The sequence below is a fragment of the Anastrepha ludens genome, chromosome X, assembly GCF_028408465.1.
Source record: "Anastrepha ludens isolate Willacy chromosome X, idAnaLude1.1, whole genome shotgun sequence".
Classification (NCBI taxonomy): domain Eukaryota; kingdom Metazoa; phylum Arthropoda; class Insecta; order Diptera; family Tephritidae; genus Anastrepha; species Anastrepha ludens.
This window is the reverse complement of record NC_071503.1, coordinates 297,669-313,796: the sequence shown is the minus strand read 5'-3', so window position 1 is coordinate 313,796 and position 16,128 is coordinate 297,669. Positions and strand designations below refer to the sequence as shown.

The 16,128-nt window shown below is 42.9% G+C and overlaps 1 long non-coding RNA gene across 1 annotated transcript; it reads right to left on the bottom strand.

Moving 5' to 3' along the window:
* Positions 1–14,014: 14,014 nt before the first annotated feature.
* Positions 14,015–15,312, bottom strand: LOC128869587 (uncharacterized). The gene is made up of 3 exons (XR_008455340.1): positions 15,277–15,312; positions 14,878–15,203; positions 14,015–14,828 (listed from the first exon to the last, which is right to left on the bottom strand). It is a non-coding gene; the product is annotated as an uncharacterized LOC128869587 (long non-coding RNA).
* Positions 15,313–16,128: the final 816 nt, after the last annotated feature.

Genomic DNA, 16,128 nt, shown 5'->3' with positions numbered 1-16,128 from the left:
AATTTTGCTATTAGCAAAATTAGTGAACATACTTTGTAAGCCACACATTTATGATGATGAGCCACAGTTTGATGTCAAATGTAGCAGCGAAACACTCTGAGTAGTTACTCCATTGTAACAAAACATTCGCAGGCACAATTACACATGCACAGTTTGTGGTGAAATGTAGTAGCAAAAACACTGAGAAGCTGCTCTATGGTTTGTTGTTGCACTATTGCGCTGCGCAGATAATATTCAAATATTCAAAGTTGTGGTTTGTGTCTTCGTTTGTAAAATTTAAAATAAACACTTACCAACTAAATAAACCATCAAAAACACAAACCAAAAGAGAAAAGGGGCATAGAGAAAGGGCAACGCGTCACTTCCGTCAGCGTACACTTCCGGTGATTCACACGATTTTACTACCCATATTTTTTTCATACCGTGGGCCTTATACATATATCGTTTCTTAAGGAGTAAACTCCAAAAAATTCTCTGCTCGGGTACGTTCACATGAATCACATGTGAGAACATTTTCCTTGACGCATATATGATTCACAAAACGTATAGCGTTGAGATTGGTCGCGTACGTTCGTGAATCACATGTGAGCAATTTGGTTTTTGTTTGTTTTGTTTTTTCTAACATCTTTCAAAAGCCGATATAGAAAAAAATCAGTGAGCGTGGCGCGTTTCAGTGACGTCGTCATATGGGGCCAGGGAACCTAATAAAAACAATAACCCACATCGATCATATTAATTCGTTCACTATAACTCTAATCCGAGGTGAAAATCCGCAGGCGCTCTACTAACACTGCCAATTGGTACCTTCAATGCTTTTTGCATTTTTGGGGCGCTGATCAACACATTGAATTGATCCGTTTTGCTTTTGAGCACCGTGGAGTCGGGTCGTCGTCGGTAGGAACCCACGTAAAAACAATCGGACGCTGTCCCTAATGTTCTTAATTTCCAGTGGTTGTTGGTGCAAGCTTGTAGGAAATATATATTTCCTTGAGGCTGCTTATTTCCAGTGAGAAATACCACTGCCTGTCATGTAGCGATTGGTTGTTGGTGCAAACTTGTAGGAAATATATTTTCCTTGTGGGTGCTAATTTCTAGTGAGAAAAAGCACTGCATATCTTGTGTCGCTGTTTTTTGGTGCAAACTTGTAGGAAATATATATTTCCTGGTGGTTGCTAATTTCTAGTGAGAAATAACATTGCCCACATTTTGGTGCTTATTTCCGTTTCCTATCTAGTGCTCGTGCGTACTAAAAAGTGCTATCCATTCTGGCGCCGGATTTATTGGTATTGCCTTGCGGTAAGCACTTTGCCGCAACCTGCACTCCTGTGCCCTTCCTGCCCGCACCTTCGGCAGACATCCTTCTTGGCCCTGCATTCTGCCATCCAATGGTCAAAGCCCATTCAGCGGAAAGAGCCGGGCGTCAACTGGTCTGGTCGTACCAGGAAGGAAAACAATTTGACATAGCAAGGACCTGCTTCCAAGAGGGCGGACATAAGCATGTCCGTGCCCTCAAAGACAACATTCGTCACCCCATCAGGGCTGACCTTCCAAGGACGGCTGACCATCCTGACGTCCTTCTCCAGACACCCAGGGCTGAACTCCTTCAGGTTCAAACGGAAAAGCTCCCCCATGAACTCATCAGGGGAGATCTCCGTATGGAGCTCCTGGACCATAACTCTAGGTCCCAGCTTCCGTCGTACGCCCGCATCGAGCCCCACCTCGGATAACTTGGCATTCTTCGGCAAGTTATCCTTCTCGTCAACGGATGGGGTGCGAATAATCGCACCTCCATAATTCAACGGGCGCACCTCGTGCACCCTAACTCCTATACACGGACCCACCTTTTTTATCACCTCCTTGGCCGTATTAGGGGTTTAACCCCTCACTACCACCGACCAGGTCTCAACCGGCTGGGGCATCGGCAATGCAGGCAACACAGGCGCAGGCGGCCTCGCTTCCGCTCACCCCCGACTTACCCGGAGATACCTTTTGAGGTACATTTACGGTCTCCTTCTGCACTGGAACCGCTGCTCCTCCAGTGGTCTTCTTCTTAGTACACGGAGGGACCTCAAGACGTGCTCCTCCTCCCCCGACGTCGTATCGTCCATTGCCGACGACGGCACCGTGGAACCGACTGGAAGAAGGGTGCTCGCCTCTTTCGTATACCGTCTAATTTGGGCATCGCCCAACGCCCCACCACTTAACTGACGAATCCGCCGTACAAGGTTTCCCGAGCACTAGAAAAAGATAGCTCGCTTTATGAACGAAGGCACAAGCAACGGTGCAGGGATGAGCCATACACAGACACGTACACAGCGGCTGCACCTAGCGGCGAGCCAAAGCAAAGCTCGAGGGCGTATCCCACAGCGCCAACCAAAGGTCTGGCAAAGGTCACCACCAATGCCTCGCCGGACAGAACACTTTTCCCCGAACAAGGACGGGTCGACCCAAGTGAAGCTAACGCCGGGCCCGACCGTAGGCAAAAACGCCGCACGCTGTAGTCAAGCACCTGTTCAAGGCACTCAACCCTGACGCAGCACCACACCTACGCACAAAAACACTCGCTTTTTTAACCGTTGCCAAGGATGGCAATATAACGGCACGCCAATTAGATAACCACGCGCACAGTATACCCCCGCCGTAAACGAACGGTACACGCAAAAAGTCACGCCGAAAAATAACGGTACGACACAAAAACCGACGCCGAGTATTAAGGGCACGCGAAAAAATCCCACGCCAAAGAATAACGGCACGCCCGAAAAAATTGTAAACAACTTCGGGTAGCGGCACTCTCTTGAGCATCAAATACTACTCGCACGGAAAACTACCGACGCTACATATAGCGGCATTCACACGCGTGCACAATGTGTCCATAGCACGGAGTATAGTGGCACTCACTAGAGTGTCCAACAACACTATCGTACGGCAAAATTTAAGATCAAATTCGTAATCAGCGACCCTGAAAACATAAATTAACATGCATCTTGATTATGTTCTAGAATATACGCTATCTCACGTGAGGGGGTGGCCAATAGGGGTGGAAGGGGGTGGATTTTCAAAATTTTAAGATCAAATTCGTAATCAGCGACCCCGACAACCCCCGAGTAAGAAATTTTGAATCAATTACTTAATTTTTTGAGTTTTGGCCAGTTTTTCGGGAATCGGCCGCACTGTGCGCCGCCTAAAAACCTCACGCGCATATTGCCCCAACATTTCGACATTCCGACGGTTGGCAATCACACCACTCACATCATACCGTCCATCAGTCCAACTAATCCCTACACCCACAAGATCCCTAATGTCTCAGTACATCGGGCATTCACACAGGACGTGCACCCAGGCCTCTCTTGCCGACCCACAAACACATTTCTCACTTGTGGACAAGCGTCTCTCATGCAAATACGCATTAAGAGGCCCATGTCCTGTAAGGAGGAACCCTAGGCTGAGGGAAAATCCAAAATCAGGATTTTCCCCGACAAAGGAAACATCCCGAATGTACTCGTATGTCACCCGGCTTTTGGAAGTATTGTCCCAGCGGTCTTGCCATCTACTAAGCATACCCTCATTCAACAACCTTTTGCATTCCTAATACCTACATCACTGTCGGGTAACTGTGGGTGCTGCGGTAGCGGCATACATAGCCTCCTTCTCAAACTGAAAGGAACAGCACGCTGTATGACTTACAGGTCAAGAGGAGGCGCACCCATCAATACTTGCAACGCATTCGTACTTACTGCACAGGCATACAGGCATGCAGGGAAGCAACATAATGCGCTGGAACGCCATCAGATGACGTTGGCCACCAGTCGTTAACGCCGATTCGTACAATACAGCAGCCCCGAAGTGGTACAGGCCACAAACAGGCCCCGATATATGGTGCGAACCGCACGTCGACTAAGGCCCCAGTCACATCTGAGAACGCGACGAAATTGCCCGACAATCGCCTGCAGCCGCTCTCCCAATAACACTTAGTGTGGAGTAAAATACATCCTTTAACTCATTGCCGACCCTAGGTATTTGACTTGCGTCTTATATCTGATATTAACCCCATTCAAACGGAAAATCGGTGGACGACTCGGAGACAATCTACCCTTAAGCAGCATTGTCCATCGATATGTCTACCCCCACATCTACCCCCCAATTTTGGGTAATTGTGAGGATGTGCCTACCTACTCGCTCCAGTTCCTCACGTGACCGACCCTCCTCCAAAATGAGAAGGTCAACCGCATACGCACAGCATTTACAGAGTGGTTCTAACTGCCGAAGTAGGGATTCCATCATGAGATTCCAAATGAATGGACCACAAATGGATCCCCGCGGAGAGCCCCGAGTCACCCCAATCTCCACACTCCCGCCAACACCTTCTATGGATGCTTTACGGTCCGAAAAGTAACTCCGCCATAGAGTAATTTTCGGACAGCTAAGCTCCTCTAGTCGTTATAATACGCGATCCTAGCGCAGGTAATCAAAGACCCCTTGAAGTCCATAAACATGCCAAGGACATATTTGTTGACATTTCTCTAACTACACTCTGAACATACATCCACGCACCTTCTACACTATGTCCTTTCCTAAAACCATACTGCCTATCAGACCTATTACTCCGAATTAGCTCCTAAAGCCGCTCAACCACGACCCTTTCCAGCAGTTTTCCAAGTACTGGAAGGAGGCTGAAACCACGATTTGATTGAGGATTGCTCCTGGCCTTATCGGGCGACTTCATATATCAGAAATGGCCTCCAGATATTCCGAAATGAACTTCCACAACTTTGGCGCACTCTCTCCACGTCGATAACACGGTGTCACCTACGCGAAGGCTCCGACAGATCCTATAAACCTGTCCCTAAAGGTCATCCCTACTTTTCCCCACAAATCTGCTCCACTCTTCCTCCTTAACTCTCACTAGCATCTTCTTAAATTCACTCATCCCTACACTAAATTGATACTTGAACTGGGACAAATTCTCCGAATAGGTCCGCCTCGCGCGTTGAAACAACCGTCTCAAGCCGACTTACAGACACTGCATCAAAATATCATTATATATCTTATGTCTTACATGAGTTCCATTGGTTATATTATGGCTGGAAGTGGGATAAAAGAAGCTCTTTCTACCATATATGCTGCAACAATAAAACTACTTAAAGAACGAAATACTCAATACTATACATTCCGACCAAAGGAAGAAAAAGGGTTGCAAGTAATTCTGCGCAATATACATCATTCTACAGACATAAATGACATTAAATCTTAACTCGCTGAATACGGTCATGAGGTAACAAATATTTTCAACATCCTCAAAAGCGACTCAAAACAACCTCTACCTTTATTCTCACTGGAAATCAAAACAAATAGTAACAACAAAGATATATACAATATAACAAATCTATTGCATTGTAAGGTAAAATTCGAGCCACCAAGTCAAATAAGATCTCTTGCACAATGTCTAAACTGCTAAAAATATGGGCATACTAGAAACTATTGCACAAAAAATCCAATCTGTGTTAAGTGTGCAGGCCCGCATAAAACTGCGAACTGTTCAATCAATAAAAGTAGTAGCAATATTAAATGCGCACTCTGTGGTGAAAAACACACAGCCAATTATAAAGGATGTTTGGTATACAAATCACTGAGGGCGCAACGTTTTCCAGCTCTACGCACAAAGGAACTCCAGACTCCGATACTGAACCCGCCGCAACAAGAAAACACAGTGGAACCCGCTAGAATCGGGTTATCAACCTATGCACAAGTAGCAGCACAAGCTAAAAATAATAAAACAGGTATGCCTAACCCTCAAAATGATGATATTCAAGAACTTAAAAAAATGATGAGCCAGCTCATCAATCAAATGACTAACATGATGAATATAATCACACTACTGGTCACCAAATTCGATGGACAAGCAAAGTAAAATGACAATAGCCTTATGGAATGCAAACGGACTAAATCAACATATTCTTGAAACTAAAACTTTTATTGACCAGTACAACATTGACATACTATTTGTTTAGGCCACACCCTAATATTTAATATACATTTTTAGCCACCCTAATGGTAACTGCGCCTACCGTTCCGACTGTTGCTAACCACCGTTTCCAGTCGCTGCAACCCGAAGGCCGTTAACCCTGGCATTTCCCCGCCGAACAGTTAAAACGTTTACCGTGTTAAACGTTGTTCGGCGAGGTTACTTTCATTTCAATTTTACAATAATTATAACTTTCACTGCGATTTTCGAATTCCAAGCATCAGGACGTGTCAGCCAGTAAAGGTAATTTATTATTAATTATAAATTATACTTAACATAATAATACGTAAGCAACGTATTTCCATTGCATATATATTTCTATGTACATGTATATCTATTCTATGCATATATCTATGTATATACTGCAAATAAAACACTAATGACTATATACTGACACGGCTTTGTGCTTTTTTAGTTTTCTAAAATATATCATCGGAGCGACCGTGGAAGCCCCACATTTCTGAACCGCCCATTGCGTCGCACTCCGATGATAACATGGTCCTTCGAGCCGGATATCAACAATAATAAAGAGCAAAGCTGAAATTAACAAAGCACCAAGCCAGCAAGCACCAAAAAGCACCAAGCAAAGCTGAAATTAACTAAGTACAAGCCATCAGCAAGCACCAAGCCAGCAAGCACCAGCAAACAATCCGTTCCAGCAAAACCAGGTACGTGAATTTATTGCACACTTTTTTTGGTGGAAATAATCTAATTAAAAAAAAAAAAAAAAAAAAAAAAAAACGGGTCAACGACTCCGTCTGTCCACAAACAGACAATACAAGTGCGCGCGGTATTTTCAAGCTAAACCATCTAACAGCGCGTTGTTGGGAATTTTTCAATTTTTTCTTATTCCGTTCTTTTTGCTTGTACATTCCCGCTGTGAAGTTGAGAACACAACTACACAAACAACGCCGCAGTAAATTAAAATCGATCCCAGCGCACTTTTTGCTACGGTATATACATACCACTGATTATTGTGTGGGTGGCGAAATCACATACATAAATAATTATAAATATATTATCCTTTTTGTCAATAAATATATATAGATACATAATATATATTGTCATTTTAATCTCGGTGGTGCATTTTGGGCTTGGGTCTCGCGGTAAATTCGTCTCTATTTCGCGAAGGAACATTTTTTTAATACCGCGTAAGTTTTTGTATCCCATACTTACAATATGGATACCTATATTCGTTTAGTCGACGCCGTGACGGAGTTCGAAGCCGACTTTAATGGCACTCCGTCAAGTGACCATTCAAAATTTTCACTCCGGATCCAACAGGAGGAGTTGAAAGCAATGTGGGAAAAGGCCAAAGCAGCGTACGACCACTTGCTTTCAACAGAAACTCCTTCTCCTAAGGATCTTGCCGCGATAAAGAAAAGGGATAAAATATGTTACCACCCATATTTGCGCGGCATGTCGACGATGGCTGACCTCTCTGCGAGGCTGGAAAAAGCAGACCGGGAAGGCGAAGAACTAGCAGTACGCGAACTTAATATTCACCTTCCACCGTGCGATACGGACGTTTTCAAAGGCGACTACGTATGTTGGCCTACATTCCGCGATATGTTCACGGCCATTTACATATTAAATAAACGCCTTACCCCGGTCGAAAAGCTGTTCCACCTCAACCAGAAAACGCAGGGTGAAGCCAGGGACATCGTGAGGAAGTGCCCGCTCACTAATGACGGGTTTGCTACGGCGTGGAAAAATCTTTGCGAAAGGTACGAGAACAAACGGATTCTGGTGAATACGCAGCTGAAGATCCTGTTTAACCTACAGTCAATCGAAACTGAATGTGGCAGTTCGATAAAAAAACTACAAAGAGACATTAATAATTGCATTTCCTCCTTACAGAATCACCAAATTGACATTTCAAACTGGGATGCAATTATCACATATTTATGCTCCACGAAATTGCCAGAAAGTACTCTATCGCTTTGGGAACAAACGATAGAGAATAAATCTGAAATTTCAAAGTGGACAGACATGGACAAATTCCTTTCCAACAGGTTTCAGACACTTGAAACAGTGTCAGGCTTAAAAGGAATTAAAGCCTACAAAGCGCCCAAGGCGCAAAGCTAACAACAGTTCACGGAAACTACACCAAAAAGGATGGGTAACTTTCAGGTAAGTGTCGCCAAACATATGTGCAAATTAGGTGTTACTGATGACCACAAATTGCAAAGTTGCCCAAAGTTCCGCAAGTTGAAGGTCACCGATCGAATCGCGTGCGGCAAGAGCAACAACTGTTGCTTGAACTGCCTATCGTCAGGACATACGGTGTCAAGATGTACGAGCTCGTATAACTGCAGCACATGTCCCTGAAGACACAACACGCTCTGCACATTCCAGCAGTTCAACCAAAAGCAGCAGCTCTTAAGGAAAGCAGAGATCCCGCTGATGACCTGCCCTCAACATCCAAGGAGGCCCTAAAACGACTAGATTCCAATAGGCCAAAGGATAGAAGGACACATAATTTTAAATCGGGTTATTCCAATACGGACAATGGGGTTCTACTAGGAACAGCCATGGTAAATATATTCCACAATAATGTTAATTTTACAGCACGAGCTCTGATCGATTCTGGTTCTGAGTGTTCGTTCATTACTGAACGACTCAAACGTAGAATCAACCTGCCATGTAAACGCTTGCATGCCCAAGTCTCGGGCATCATCAATTCAATATCTGCGCAGGTAAGACAAGCGTGCTCATTACAACTGCGGTCGCCTATCGACCCCTTTGTAAAAATAAACACAATTGCGCTAGTTTTGCCGCAATTAACTGGAAATCTGCCAACTTGCCTAGTAAGCGCAATGACAAGGCAAGGTTCTTCGTCAATGAACCAGTAGACCTTGTCCTTGGCGGAGACATTTATCCCCAAATTATTTTAAGCGGCTTGAAGAAAAATGTACTAAGTACACTTTTTGCCCAAGAGACTGTATTCGGGTGGATACTAACTGGTCGAGCCGAAACAGTCAGTCCACCAAAAAAGATAGTTTCTCTTTTCAGCGAAGTCACACTGGACAAGCAACTAGCTGCCTTTTGGGAATTGGAAGACATCCCAAGAAAAGAAAGGCAGACTGAAGATGACGTGTATTGCGAGGAGTTATATCGGACCACTACGAAGCGCAACCAAGATGGAAAGTATGTCGTTACCTTACCCTTCAAACGGGATTTTCAATCAAACATCAAGCTGGGACCATCACTCAAGAGCGCCTGCTCTCAATTCTTCCGGAATGAGACGCGTCTCGCGAAAAATCCGTCCCTGCAAGAGGAATATACTAGACTGGTGGCAGAATATGAAACGCTAGGTCATATGGACAAAATTACAACCAACATACCTGCAGATGCAACTGACCATTATTTTTTACCTCATCATGCCGTCATGAAGGAAGAGAGCACCTCCACCAAAGTGCGCGTGGTATTTAACGCCTCATGCCCGACTGCCAATGGAATGAGCCTCAACGACGTCCTTCATCCAGGTCCGGTATTGCAAGCAGATATGACTGTCCTGATCCTCCGCTGGCGATTATACAAATATGTCTTCAACAGCGATATCGAGAAGATGTACCGTCAGATAATGGTAAGCAATACACATACTAAATATCAGCGAATAGTTTTTCACACTTGCCCGAAAGACCCAATTAGTCCATACGAATTAAAGACTGTTACTTTCGGCATAAATTGTGCTCCTTATCTTGCGATAAGGACATTACTTCAATTAGCTGATGATGTTGAAAACTCCATTCCAACAGCATCAAACATACTTCGAAAATGCATGTATGTTGACGACGTTCTTGCCGGGGGTCATAGCATCGACTCTGCAATAACAGCCAGAGACGAAATTATGCAAGTTTTGCAGTCCGCTGGATTTCCATTGCGAAAATGGACTTCCAACTGCAACAAAATTCTAAAGGGCATCCCAAAAGCCCATTTGCTCAATGAAGATTTTTTAGATTTCGAAGATACTAGTTCGGTAAAGGCACTTGGCTTAAGATGGAATGCTCATTACGACCATTTTTATTTTATGACAAAGCCAATAAAAAACCACGATGTTCTTACGAAAAGAGAAATCCTCTCGGCAATCGTCAAACTTTCTGATCCACTAGGGTGGCTCGCCCCAATAATAATTACCGCCAAGATTATTATGCAAAACATTTGGTAAGAAGGCACTGATTGGGACGACACCGTATCTGCGGTCACATTAGACCGCTGGCAGACATTTATGCAGAATTATGAGGAAATTGATAATATCCGCATACCTCGTTGGGTGCACTATTCTCCAGCAGACAATGCCGAAATCCATGGGTTCAGCGACACTTCGGAAAAGGCATACGCGGCTGCTGTCTACTTGCGTGTGAAGAAACAGGATCAAGTATACCTCAACCTACTCCTCGCGAAAACCAGAGTGGCACCTGTTAAGACGATATCTCTTCCCCGTTTGGAACTATGCTGTGCCGTCCCATTAGCGGATATTATAGAAACTGTTACGGAGAATCTCAGCCTAGCACACTTGGATGTTCATCTGTGGACAGATTCGACAATCGTCCTCGCATGGATTCGCAAACCGCCCTGCTCGTGGTCAACCTTTGTGGCACATCGAGTAACCAAAATAGTGGAAATGGTCGGAAACAATAACTGGCGTCATGTGGACTCGGCATCAAATCCAGCAGACTTAGCAAGCAGAGGACTTCCGGCCAAGGAACTGGTTCACAATTCTTTGTGGTGGCAGGGTCCTTCTTACCTACAAGAAGACAAATCACGATGGCCGACATCAGAATGTGACTATGAAACAACGATGGAAGAGAAAAAAGGTAAAGGTATATTCAACAACAACAATCAATTTCAGCGATATTCTTGACCGTTTTTCCAATTTAACAAGGGCTTTGAGAGTTTTATCATATATTATGAGATTCTCTCAAAGAACCCACCCTAATACGAAGATTGCATTTCAAGCAAAGTCTTGCTTAATTTCACCTGATGAAATTAAAGCAACGACACAACGCTTAATCATAAACAGTCAAAAGCAATATTACGGTGGAGAATACGCGAAATTGAAACAAAAGAAAACAGTTGACACAAAAAGTGAGATATTCCCTCTCCATCCATTCCTCGACAAAGATGACATCATGAGGGCAGGCGGTCGTCTGGCCGCATCCCTCAACTTATCATATAACGAACGTCATCCTATTATCCTTCCATACAATAGCAGGTTATCACGCCTTATAACCAAATTCATTCACGAAATATCATTGCATGGCGCAAATCAGCTGATGTTGCGTTTAATTCGAACGCAGTACTGGATTCCGCGAATCAAAAATATGATCCGATCCATCATCCATAATTGCAAGATCTGCACGATCTATAAAAAACGATCGCAAACCCAACTCATGGGAATCCTTCCTCAGGTACGCACCACCTTTTCGCGTGCTTTCAGTAATACAGGTATAGATTTCGCAGGTCCATTTGACATCAAAAGCTTCCGCGGCAGAGGATGTCGCATTTCCAAAGGCTACGTCTGTCTATTTATTTGTTTCGCCACCAAAGCCATCCTTTTAGAGGCCACCAATGACCTAAGTACCCCATCCTTTCTAGCAGCCTTCTCGAGATTCGTTGCTAGACGAGGATGTCCAAAAAATGTTTACTCCGACAATGGTACCAACTTTGTAGGAGCTTACCGATCTTTACGATCAGAATTTAAAGCGTTTATTGCGGATGCACGCAATAACACGCTTTCAAAATATGCCCACCAGGCATTAACATGGCACTTCATACCTGCAGCAGCCCCTCACATGGGCGGACTGTGGGAAGCAGGTGTGAAAAGCTTCAAAGCCCACTTCAAAAAGACAGCCTCTGGTCTGAAATACACTTTTGAGGAGTTTAATACCCTCTTATGCCGAATTGAGTCCTGTCTCAATTCGCGACCCTTAAGTCCCTCTTCAAATGAGCCATCCGATCTAGAGCCTCTCACACCTGGTCACTTTCTGGTTGGCGGACATCTCTTAGCTCCGCCAGAAATAGAAACCAGCGAGAATCCTGCCTCAATTGTGAATCGGTGGCAGAAATTGAAAGCCCTCCATCAAACCTTTTGCAAACGATGGAAAAGGGAATTCCTCATCGAATTGCAAAAACGCACGAAGTGGAAACATCAAAAACCTAACATCAAGGTAGGGAACCTTGTCGTCATTAAAGAGGGCAACCTACCACCAAACGAATGGAGAATGGGACGAGTAGTAAAACTACATCCTGGATCCGACAATCAAGTATGCGTCGTGGACATCACGACACAAAGGGGACAGGTGACTAGACCATTAGTCAAATTGGTCCTACTTCCACCTTACTCAGAAGAAACGGACAAATCCATACCTACAACCTCAACGTAATATCTTAATTCTTCCAATACCTCTCTAATAGAAACAAATCTCACTTCGCGATTCACCCTTTATTAGAAGGTGATTGACACCACACTGTTATACCCTAGCAAACCTAAGAAGCTACAACAACACCTACAACCTACGAACGATGCAATTGCATCGAAATTCTCAACATTTTTTAAATTTATTTTATTATCTGTAGGAATATTTGGATTCACTGCTTTGATTTTCCATTATTTTAGTAATTCCCTACCTGAAGTTTGTTGTAGAAAACTAAAGTTGTTATGAAATGAACAAAAATAGGTTTTCTTAATTTCATTGATTATATTCAGTTTATTGAATTTCGCTTTATACTTATGCACCCACAACATAGTTCCCAGATGTTCCATTAGCACAAATATTGTGTAATATATACAAATATTACATTACAATGCTATTTACATAAATTTTATTTCACTGGTACAAAAACCATATTAAGGAAAAGTGAAATTATTAAATTAGCCCATATTAACCATTTTTGTAATTATAATAGGACTATCAATAAGTTCGTGCGGTTTTTTTTCGAAATTTGAAACTTTATTGACGTAAAATGGTTACAAATTTAATATTCAAAATATTGTCCATCGCTTACTACTACTTTTTCCCATCTTTCTGGCAATTGACGGATTCCCTTTGTGAAAAATTCGGTCGGTTTTGCCGCAATCCACGAATCGATCCATTTTTTGACTTCATCGTAATTACGGAAGTGCTGGTCAGCCAGGCCATGTTGCATCGATCGGAAGAGATAGTAATCGGATGGCGCAAGGTCTGGACTATACGGCGGGTGGGGTAGGACATCCCATTTGAGCGTTTCTAAGTATGTTTTGACCACTTGTGCAACATGTGGCCGAGCATTGTCATGTTGCAAAATAACTTTGTCGTGTCTATCGGCGTATTGCGGCCGTTTTTCTCGCAGTGCTCGGCTCAAACGCATCAATTGTCGTCGGTAGACATCCCCCGTAATCGTTTCATTCGGTTTCAGTAGCTCATAATACACAACACCCAGCTGGTCCCACCAGATACACAGCATAACCTTCAGGCCATGAATATTCTGCGCCGACGTCGATGTTGAAGCATGGCCAGGGTATCCATACGTTGCCCGACGTTTTGGATTGTCGTAATGGACCCACTTTTCATCGCCAGTCACAATTCGATGCAAAAAACCCTTTCTTTTGTGCCGTTGAAGCAGTTGTTCGCATGCCATAAAACGGCGTTCAACGTCTCTTGGCTTCAATTCATACGGCACCCAATGGCCTACCTTTCGGATCATTCCCATGGCTTTTAAACGTTTGGAAATGGTTGATTGATCAACTCCCAAAGTTTTTGCAACCTCTTCTTGCGTTTGAGCCGGATCTTGATCGAGCAATTCCTCCAATTCGGTATCCATGAACTTTGGCGGCGCACCCTCGCGTTCTTCGTCTTCCAAGCCAAAATCACCACTTTTAAAGCGTGCAAACCACTTCTGGCACGTTCGCTCAGATAGAGCATGCTCACCATAAACTTCCACCAAGATACGATGACTTTCGGCTGCTTTTTTCTTCATATTAAAATAATGAAGAAGAATTCCCCGCAAAAACACATTATTTGGCACGAAATTCGACATTTTCAAGTGTGGTAAAAATATTGTTGTTTACGCTTCAAATAAAAAACTTATACTGACGTTTGTGCCTTACGACAGTAGCTCTCCAATGAATGTTTGGAAATGTGGATCGATGGAATAATAATCAAGTTACGCCATCTGTTGTAAAACCGCACGAACTTATTGATAGTCCTATTATCTTGGCATTCAACTACAATAATTTGTAAATTTTTTATCCCAGTTTTCTAAAACTACAAAACATAATAAATTGCACAACATTTAATGAGAAAACTGCGAAAGTAAACCACATTATTTTGTACATAAAGGAGAATGTTTGAAAAACGATAACATAATCCGAATTATAGTAACAAACACTTTTGAATATGTAACGCAAAAAATCACTACGCGAAAACTACGATTAAAGACCTGCGTCTGTTCGCGGATTTGTGTGTTCATATGGAAGTAATCCATGTAGTGGATACACCAGTTTGTTGTGGTCGGTAACCGCGCGAGCTTTCCTACCGGGATGCAATTCGTGCGTTACAATTTTCCCCATGATATCCTGATCCACCGAAAAGGCTAAATTCAAGTCAGACAAGTTAATGCTAATGAATGTGAGGCTGCGATAGAGCTCGTTGTCCAATGATGGCAGCTCATCCATACGGGAGTACAACGCTTGATGTATCTGGCCATACACCGCTTTGCCCAACATTCGTCCCACAAATTCAAACAGCTGCAAACGATTGTCTTGCACATATCTTATAGGTAGGTTTCTCTAGGTCATTTAAAGCTTCGATGACACAAACATCTAAAAAGGCACATTTTTACTTTCACATTCACGTAAATATGTTATTTACCTCTTAGCAGCGGCAACGAGGGGATTATAGATATCCTTCCATATGGCGACATCCCAGATATCTTCAACATGGGATGGTCGTTGTCACATCAGCTTTTCTGTGCTTCAGCAAACTGCTCCTTGGCAGCATTCAAGTTGTGCACATATGTTGATGATGCTTCTGATGGTGCAATTCCATGATTTCACGGCAGATGATTGGTTCCAAAGCGGCATAATCGCTTCGGCAAATCCTGCTTACAACGCACAGCCGCTTTGGGGCGTTTGTCAATACGTGTCAATGCGAAGATATTGAATAATTAGTTGATGTTGATTGCACAACAACGGAACCTATAACACACAGAATTAATTATAAAATTCATTTAGCACTAATTATATACAATCATGTATTTTAAAATCTTACCTTTATATTTTCGCGTGCAATTCCCCCACTTGTTGCTGTAGAATATTTTGCGAAATGTATGAAAAACAGAGTTGCATACTTACGAATATTCAGATCATAATGCTGCGCTTACACTATGATCATTACTTGAGGGCGGCGCTCGTTATTCTGCCAAATATCTTTTTATTGATGGTGTTGAAATTGCACAATTGCTAATTTTTGCTAAACTGAACATATTTGTACGTATATATTTTTTAAAGATTTAAATCTTTTTAGACCTTTTTCAATCACAAATGTTCAATATTCATATTATTCAAAGTAAAAAGTTCACACTTTATAATAAACTCACCTTTAATATAAATAAAAAATTAATTGAAATATCATATTTCGCCCTCGTTCCATGATGATCCAAATGCGAGCACCATACGCAAATTCTGATGGCGCTCCTTCTTTGCCGTGGTCCAAGGATTTCTTGTGCGTGGTCGATTCACTAAATTGCCGTCATTGGTAACGCGTACATGTGGACTTTTTACGCACTTGTTATCCAGCCTTTATTCACACGCAAAACCGAAAGGCCAACAAATTGCCACTTAACACTTTTAATATAACGCTCGATCTGAACTTTTTTCTTAGCGCGACAGTTCTTTTTCCTTTATTTTCACTCACACTATTTGTCACTTATTATTTTTTTTGACGAATTCACTATTTTCACTCACGTTTGTCACACAAAAAAAAGACCCATACCCGACCCGCCGTTAAGGAAATTAGGGATTAAGAAACAAAAACAAAAAAGAGGTTGTCTGTAAAGTCGGTTTACTGACGATAGTTTAACGTGACAACGTCATAAGAAAATATTGATGGAATGGTTGCAAT